Source organism: Thunnus thynnus, chromosome 21 (genome assembly GCF_963924715.1).
Source record: "Thunnus thynnus chromosome 21, fThuThy2.1, whole genome shotgun sequence".
NCBI lineage: Eukaryota > Metazoa > Chordata > Actinopteri > Scombriformes > Scombridae > Thunnus > Thunnus thynnus.
The window spans coordinates 26,039,277-26,047,107 of NC_089537.1; positions in this window are offsets into that span (position 1 = coordinate 26,039,277).

The following is a 7,831-nucleotide window of genomic DNA, read 5'->3' on the forward strand; positions in this document are numbered from 1 at the left end:
GCCCTCTTAGCATTCCCTGATGCTATAACATTAAGTTAGGTTCAAGTCACACACTTCAAGCCACTATTTCCCAGTGATTTCAAGTTCCTGATACCATTTAAAGGCCTTATTATTCTTTGGTTTTATTATTCTCTTTGTCATGTATTAAGATGTTTTGTTATATTAGTAAATGTCTTCATTTATCTTAAGAACTAAATAATAATAAAAGTAAATAATAGAAATAATAGTTTTTGTTCTCTTTGCAGAGCTTTAAACTGCATATACACAGACCAAGAACTTTAAAGAAAAAATAGTGCTCAGCATTGTATCCTTGGAGTTTGCCAATGGGCCCCTCACAGTCACTTCAGCTACCCAAAAGTTTTAGAACTTAACAGTAAGTCAAGTTTTTATATAACCCACAAACTGTCTACAATAATGTCCAAAATTGCAAATCACAACGTTGGGCCTTTAATCTGCACAGCAGGCAACACCTTCTCTGCTTAGACTCATGATTTGGATAAAGAAAGAGGAAGGCTTAAACTGGAACATGAGTAAGTTTACATTTTAGTGACAGGCTTCCCTGTTTTCTGTTCTGCTCCTGTTTTAATTTGCTGTTGATGCAATTGTTGTGGGAAATCTTCAGATGGGCCAATAAATCTTCAGGTCACCCACAACTTAGTATTAAACTCAAAACTTATAAGGGAAAGACTCAAAGAAATACAAACTGGTAGAGTTCAATGTGAATAGGTTTACTCTGCATAAAGAGCAATACAAAGCAAACCAAGGCCTTGATCCCGGGATAAAGAACCTAATGAAAAATCATAAAATATTAAAGTATATACCTCTCATAACCCCTTCTAACGTGGAGCTTAATTGCTAAACCCCACCTCGCTTGATCTTAACACTCTGGTAATAATCCAGACATGACTCAGCTACTCAGCTACAGAAAAAGGTGTCACACTTCTCTAACAGGTCTCAGTTGAACTTGGCCTCTTCCACATTTCTCCCAATACACGCCTAGTGGCCTTCACTCATCACACACAGAAGATTAAAAAATGACATGACTGATTCTCCCCTTCTGTAGTCTCTTGGGAACTATCTCTTATAGATGTAAATGCTTTCTTTGCACAATTACTAGCCTATTCATGGAAGGACAGTTTACCACCACACAATACTCCCTCCATGTTTACCTGTTATCTTAATGATTTAAGTATAATGTTCAGTTACACAGCACTACAACAGGGTCATATGATACTCACCACTCTGATGTTCTCACTTTCTCTTTTTAACACAATTTATTGTTTTCATTCATAACTTATTTCAAGTTGCTTCCAATTTGCCATTTTTCAAGCATGTTAAAGTTACCATCATTGCAACTCAACAATAAAAGCCGTCCAACATGTCAAAGTTGGTTTTGAGAGATTTGAATTAATTACTGAATTAAAACAATATTTTGTGTTAAGAACAGAAACTGAGTCAAGTCAATTTTATTTGTAAAGCCCAGTATCACAAATCACAAATTTGCCTCAGGTGGCTTTGCAGTCTGTACCACTATACAACATCTTTTGTCTTTACACCCTCAATTTGAATAAGGAAAAAGTCTCTAAAAAAAACCTTAAACGGGTGAAAAAAATGGCAGAAACCTCAAGAAGAGCAACAGAAGAGGGATCTCTCTCCCAGGACAGACAGACATGCAATGGATGTTATGTGTACAGAATAGAACACAAATGACAGAAATACAGCATGGAACAAGGTAACAAAATCACATTGGATTTATAATATCTATGAAGAATGTGATGAAGAGGACGCCAAGCAACTCAGGTGCCACCAGAACAGAATAGGACCTGAGCCACGTGATCTCCATCAACATGGAGACCTAGAAGGAGGACAGACTACACATGCACACAAGGGAGACTCACACTACACCATTCACACAGAGCCGGCACCAGACAATTGTCACAGGTGGGCACTCCTTTTCCTTTTTTTTTTTGGTCATGGTTTGGATGTTTTTTTTTTTTTTTGTAGTGTAATGTAAATGAACCAGATTTATGGCTATCTATACATAATAGAAGAAATAACACAAAGTGGAAACAGCTTTTAGTGATCACATCTGTCCGGGTCAAATTGATCACTATAAGCAGATGATTGTTATAACTGGATTTTTTAATTTTATCTTTATTTCTCATGCAGAATGCCATCTAATTGACATTTGCATACATATTACATGAATATAAAGTAATAAAACAGGCAGCTTAGCTTTTTACTGAATTTTACTGACTGTTTCAAAATACAGAACACTGGTTGTTGTTTTGCTGCTGCATCTCGTTGGCTTGTTTTTGGCAGTTTGTCATGAGCCTCGAGGAGACTATGATTTTCATTGAGAGAAAATGACTTTCTTTTTCCCATCATGATTTCAATGTGCACATAGCACCAACCTTAGCAGACGGGTTACCGATGGGTTACCACAAGGCAATAATAATGCCGCAGCCGCTAAGTACACATGTATCATGTGAGTAAAGTAAAAAAAATAGACATACCATCGTTTTAAATTTTTTTCCATATGTTGTCATTTATGAAGAGAAAATCCCACAAAATCCCAGTTGGACAGGCATTGCCCCCCAATATCCCCCCGTGCCACCAGCTCTGCATTAACATACACGGGAGAAGAGAAAAAGAAAAGACATTTTTCACTGAGGTGAGAGAGAAGAATAAAGACATCATTCAGAGAGAAAGACATGAGAGGAGGCTGAACTCCTGCAGGATGGGGAAACAGATCCAAAACCTCAGGAAATGGCACCGACAGCCAGAGTGGTTCCAGGATGGGTGATGGTCCAGCAAGAGATGCCTGAGAGACAAAAGAGGACAGGAGGAGAAAATAGGGAGAGAAGAGAGAGGGAAGAGAGAGGGGCACACAGCTCGGATGCTCATGTGCTTGTGGGACAAACAAAGGTTAGAGAGATACAACGGTTATCAAAACAGTTGCAATAATCAATAATCTTGTCGGCAGGACAGCGCTTAGTGTATTCACTGAGACAGAAACTGACCTGCCGTGTGGTACAAGGTCATGAAGTTATTAATTAAAGGCAACTAATTGTAGATTAAGGCAAAAAGATGAGTTTTAAGTTTAGATTTAAAGGACTCAACAGACTCAGATTGTCTGACGTCAGCAGGGAGGTTATTCCATAAGAACGGGACCTGATAGGAAAAGGTCACCTGCTGACTTCTTTTTAACTTTGGTTACACACAGGAGCCCTGCATTTAGAGAGCAGAGAGCTTGAGATGGAATGTAAGCTTTAAGCAGCAGAGTGGTGAATATGACATGACTCTGTTATACTGATGGAATTAATGGTTTGTACATGTACATCATACTGAATTTGCTATGTCTTATCTTAGGTAACTGAAGACACAGATGAGTGGACTGAGTTTCTTCATGTTGCCATTTCCTAATGGAATATCAAACTTTGCATCCATCTGATTTTATTTTTAAGAGAAGTCACCTTGTGCCAATATTGCAATTAATACACTGTGTAGTTGGAGTGTTCAAGTATGTGTGACAAGCCGCTAGACTGTAAAACTGAAATTTTAAAAAATATTTTTTACTAATCAGGGCATTTTTCTGTATGCCAGGATGTTTGCATATTAAAGCACGGAGATGGTTTCAGTTTGCAATGGTTTTACATTTTGTGCCAGCATTTGTCTTTGTTTTTGGCACATAAGGTGTTTCATAGAAATGTGGCAGTTAAAACAAGGCTGTGCCAGTGGAATATTTACAGCAGGTACTGTGACAGGCCTGGTTTATTGTTCCAAGAAAGCAGGACTGTTCATAGAAATGGTGGATTCCTGCTGCCATGTCTCTTAAAACCAATGCCAATATTTATGGATTCGAATGCAAGGCAGTAACTGTTTGTGTTACTTTGTGCTCATTATCTTTAAATCAAGTCATATTTATGCAAAAAGACCAAACATTTATGTCAATGAATGCTAAACCTTTATAACCTCAAATACTGCTACCATCTGTAACTGTACATAAATTGATACATGCAGCAGATGTACATTACTATGGTTTGTGGTCTCAGTTCAGTATAGTCTCAGTACAGCAGGAAAATCTAAAGATGGCTTTCATCACCATGCTGCTTTTTTAATAATTTTCTGCATTTCTGAATTGTTTTTGGTTTTCCATTCATTTCCATGTATGAAAATCAAACTACTGTAGTACACACCAGAAACCGATATAAGATGTCACGATGAACATCAAATCTGTGTGTATTTTATGTTAACATTACATTATAATTGTACAGTAATGTAGTGCACACTGCTAACTGATTTTCATATGTTACAGAAATGGGTGGAAACTAATAATGTTCTGGAAGGTCAAAAAATGCATTTAAACACCTGAAACCATGCATATAACTAGGAAGTGTCATGAAGATTCATTTAATTTCAAAATATTTTTTTTTATCAAATAGTTTTTCATTATAATATAGTTTCAACTTGATGGTGACACTAGATGAAAGATCACCAAGATCATTATAAATCATCCTCTGGTGACCATGAACACTAAATTTCATGGCACTCTGAGCAGTTGCTGTTAAAATCATATTGCTCTGGACAGATAAACACAGGGGCTGAGAAACTGACATCATCAAACCTTCAGGCCCTGCTGCTGTTGGAGCAAAACTTTGCCTCAACTATGCCTGTGTTGTTGCTATTTCCACCTACACCCAAAGATTCTACACTAAAGCTTCTCATCTCTGAGGTTGTTGAAAAGCATTCTCACAATTGTAGAAAACCTCAGACTGAGGTAACCTCCGAGACATTTACAATATTTAAAAGAAAGACAGAATAACTAAATGGAACGACTGTATCAGTCTAACTGTTGGTGTACATGTTTTCCTTTCTACTGTAACACACCTCAGCCAGCAAGTCTGAACCACCCACAGTTTGAGACAGGAGGCTGAGTACAGTCATCCATCAGGGTCTGGGTCAAGGTAGACTCTGTGCTGATGTTTATAGACCCGGCTCTGCTGGAGAGCTCTGGCTCATATACAAACTTATCTAACAGAGAAATATGGTGAGACAGCTCCCTGCTCAGCATGGAGGACAGGAGGATGATTGGAAGAGAGAAAGACCACCTCCTGCTGATCAGAACGCAGGGAGTGGGGAACTGTACATTTTAATCTGACTGTCTGGGCTCCCTATAGACCCCTCTTTGTTTAATTTGAAATTCATTTCACACTTGGGCTAAGGATAACTAATATTAAATAAATGCATAACAGAAAAGACTGTAGACATGGTGTATGTAGTGTCACTTATAGGGTTTTGTTTTTAAAGCTCTGTGAAATTCCCTCTATATTTAACATATTTATTCTAACTTGACACTCATTTTCATAGCTGTATCATTTTTATTAGCTATAATAATATTGCACTCACCAAAGTGCTTAGATCTGGGAACACGGTGACTAAGGATGTACAGAGGGCACAGTATTTGTATTTGTATCTGTATTTGTTGAGGCAGCAAAATTATTTGTATTTGTATTTGTATTCGAATAAAAGTGGAAAAAGGCTTAAAAATCCTGTTTTTGTTTTTGTTACACTTCTAATTTTAGAAAATTGAAGATGAAAATTAAAGTGATGTCCAAATTAAGAAATAAGCATCATGATCCACTTCATGCTTCAACTTTACTGTGGTGGTGACATTTGTTCACTATTAGTTTGACCTACCAGACTTTTTAGTGATGTCACAGTGTTCACAGATCTCAGCAATTAACTTGGTGAGTACAATGTATCATAAACAATAATGGACAAAACAATTAAAACAATTGTAATTACCAGAATCATTTTATGTGATGTATTGTGCTGTTGAAGCAGGATATCAGTCAGGACATTCTGTGACACATTAAACTGATGTGATATTAATTATTGAGAGGAAGGAATTGTGATTTGATAGAACAGAGGGCTTGAATAGCTGAATGGCCTTGCACACTCATGATAAACCCACGCAGGTGATTCATTATTTTGCCTGTTGAGACAGGTCTGAGCTTGACTGACATCTCGAAAAACTTTTTTTTTTCAAATGTGTGTCAGTTTTTATCATTTTATTTTATTTTATTTATTGCTGCTGTCTTAAAATATAGGTGACATCCACATTGTTTTGTTTTCGCATGTATTATTTATGCAAGCAGCCGGCAGGATGGTGTGTAAGGGTTGCCTCGGGGGGGAAAATGAACTGAGCTCTCAATGTCTTCATTGTTGTGGATCTTTACCTGTATCTGTCAGGTTAGAAAAATTACAAATATTGACCAAAATAAACTATATAAGTGATTTTGCTTTAACTTAAAACATTTTGACGTCATTCAGAGCATTTCAGTGTTGCTTGGGTTATAGTTAAATTTAACACCATATATTTTTTCAGTGACAAAAAGAACATCAGAAACTGTGGACCTGACTCAGTTAAAACTGTCCTCCAGCAGGTTTCTTGCTGTCTCATAGTGTGGACAAAGACAACACAGCATAAAGGCACATACAATAAACAAAAGTAACAAATTAGACAAAAACACTCTTCATATACATACTGTGTAGCGGCTAACTAAAAACCTTTTTTTTTATAAATTGATTCTTTATTTTTTTAAAAAGTATACAGTATTTAACAAGAAACAACAAAATGGTGTATATAGAGTCAGGTTACATGTGTTAGGTAGTTCAATCTATAACAATGATGTATATGAATCATACTTCATAAATCATGTTTTGTCAGTAAGATTGAAATCTGCAAATAAATGTAGTGAAGTAAAAAGGTGTTGGTGTAATGTCTGAAAAAGCATCCAGGACAAAAAGGGGTGAGAGTAAGCACATCCAAAAAACTTTCACAGGTGCTTGATCAAAAATCACATAGAGGTAAAAGTCAGAAAAAAAGAAGAGATCCTGCTGGGAGCTTCTACTACAGTGTGCGGATCTCTTTTTTCTGATTTTTACCTTTATGTAAAAGCATCCAGCTCACTTTCACGTAAAAGTCACAGCGACAATCTAACAAGGTCAGACCTGAAACATTTCCACATCACTTTCAACACGACACAAGTAAATGTTGTCAGATTAATGAAAAGACTTCACAACACGAGATAAAACATGCAGAGAGAGAGAGAAATGTATATCTCCATCACTGTCATAAGTGTAATATCTCAGTCATCATCTCTTATGCTCAAAATCAGTTGAATAATCTTGGAAACACAGTGCAAGAGAAAGTTTTAAAGTGTTCAGGAAATTATACCTCTTGCAGTATGACTGAAGCAGAAGAGGTTAAAAAGACCAGTACACCCTCTATATATTTTCAATTTTCATTCATGCCAACTGAGTAAATGACTATCCAGCAAAACATACAACATGCAAGCAAAACTACATAAATTAGAGTAGCAAATGATTGTCCTTTATTTTGTATTGGATACAGAGATGCACTGGAGGATGAACAAGCACTCTGTCTCTTAATTGCTGCTGAACTTTATCTTCATAACAAGTGCCATATTTCAGTCATGAACATTGCAAAAAAAAACTGCCACAGATTATTCATTATTCATAATTCAAAAGCCAAACTGATTGTAGATTTATACACTGAGCTAGTTGAAATGTGGGCCTTTGGGTGCAGATTTTCTCTGGGTAAATGATCCACTTCATCTTCTGTGCTGTTGGATACGCAATGAAGCGATTTCATCTGCAGCGATCCAACGCTCACACCCACAGATAAGTAGCAGGACCAGATTAAAGTCATTCATTTCACACTCTCTATATAGATGCATTCTTTCCTTTCCTCTCTGGCTCTTCTCCCTCTCTGATCTCCTCATACATGATGATAATGAATTTC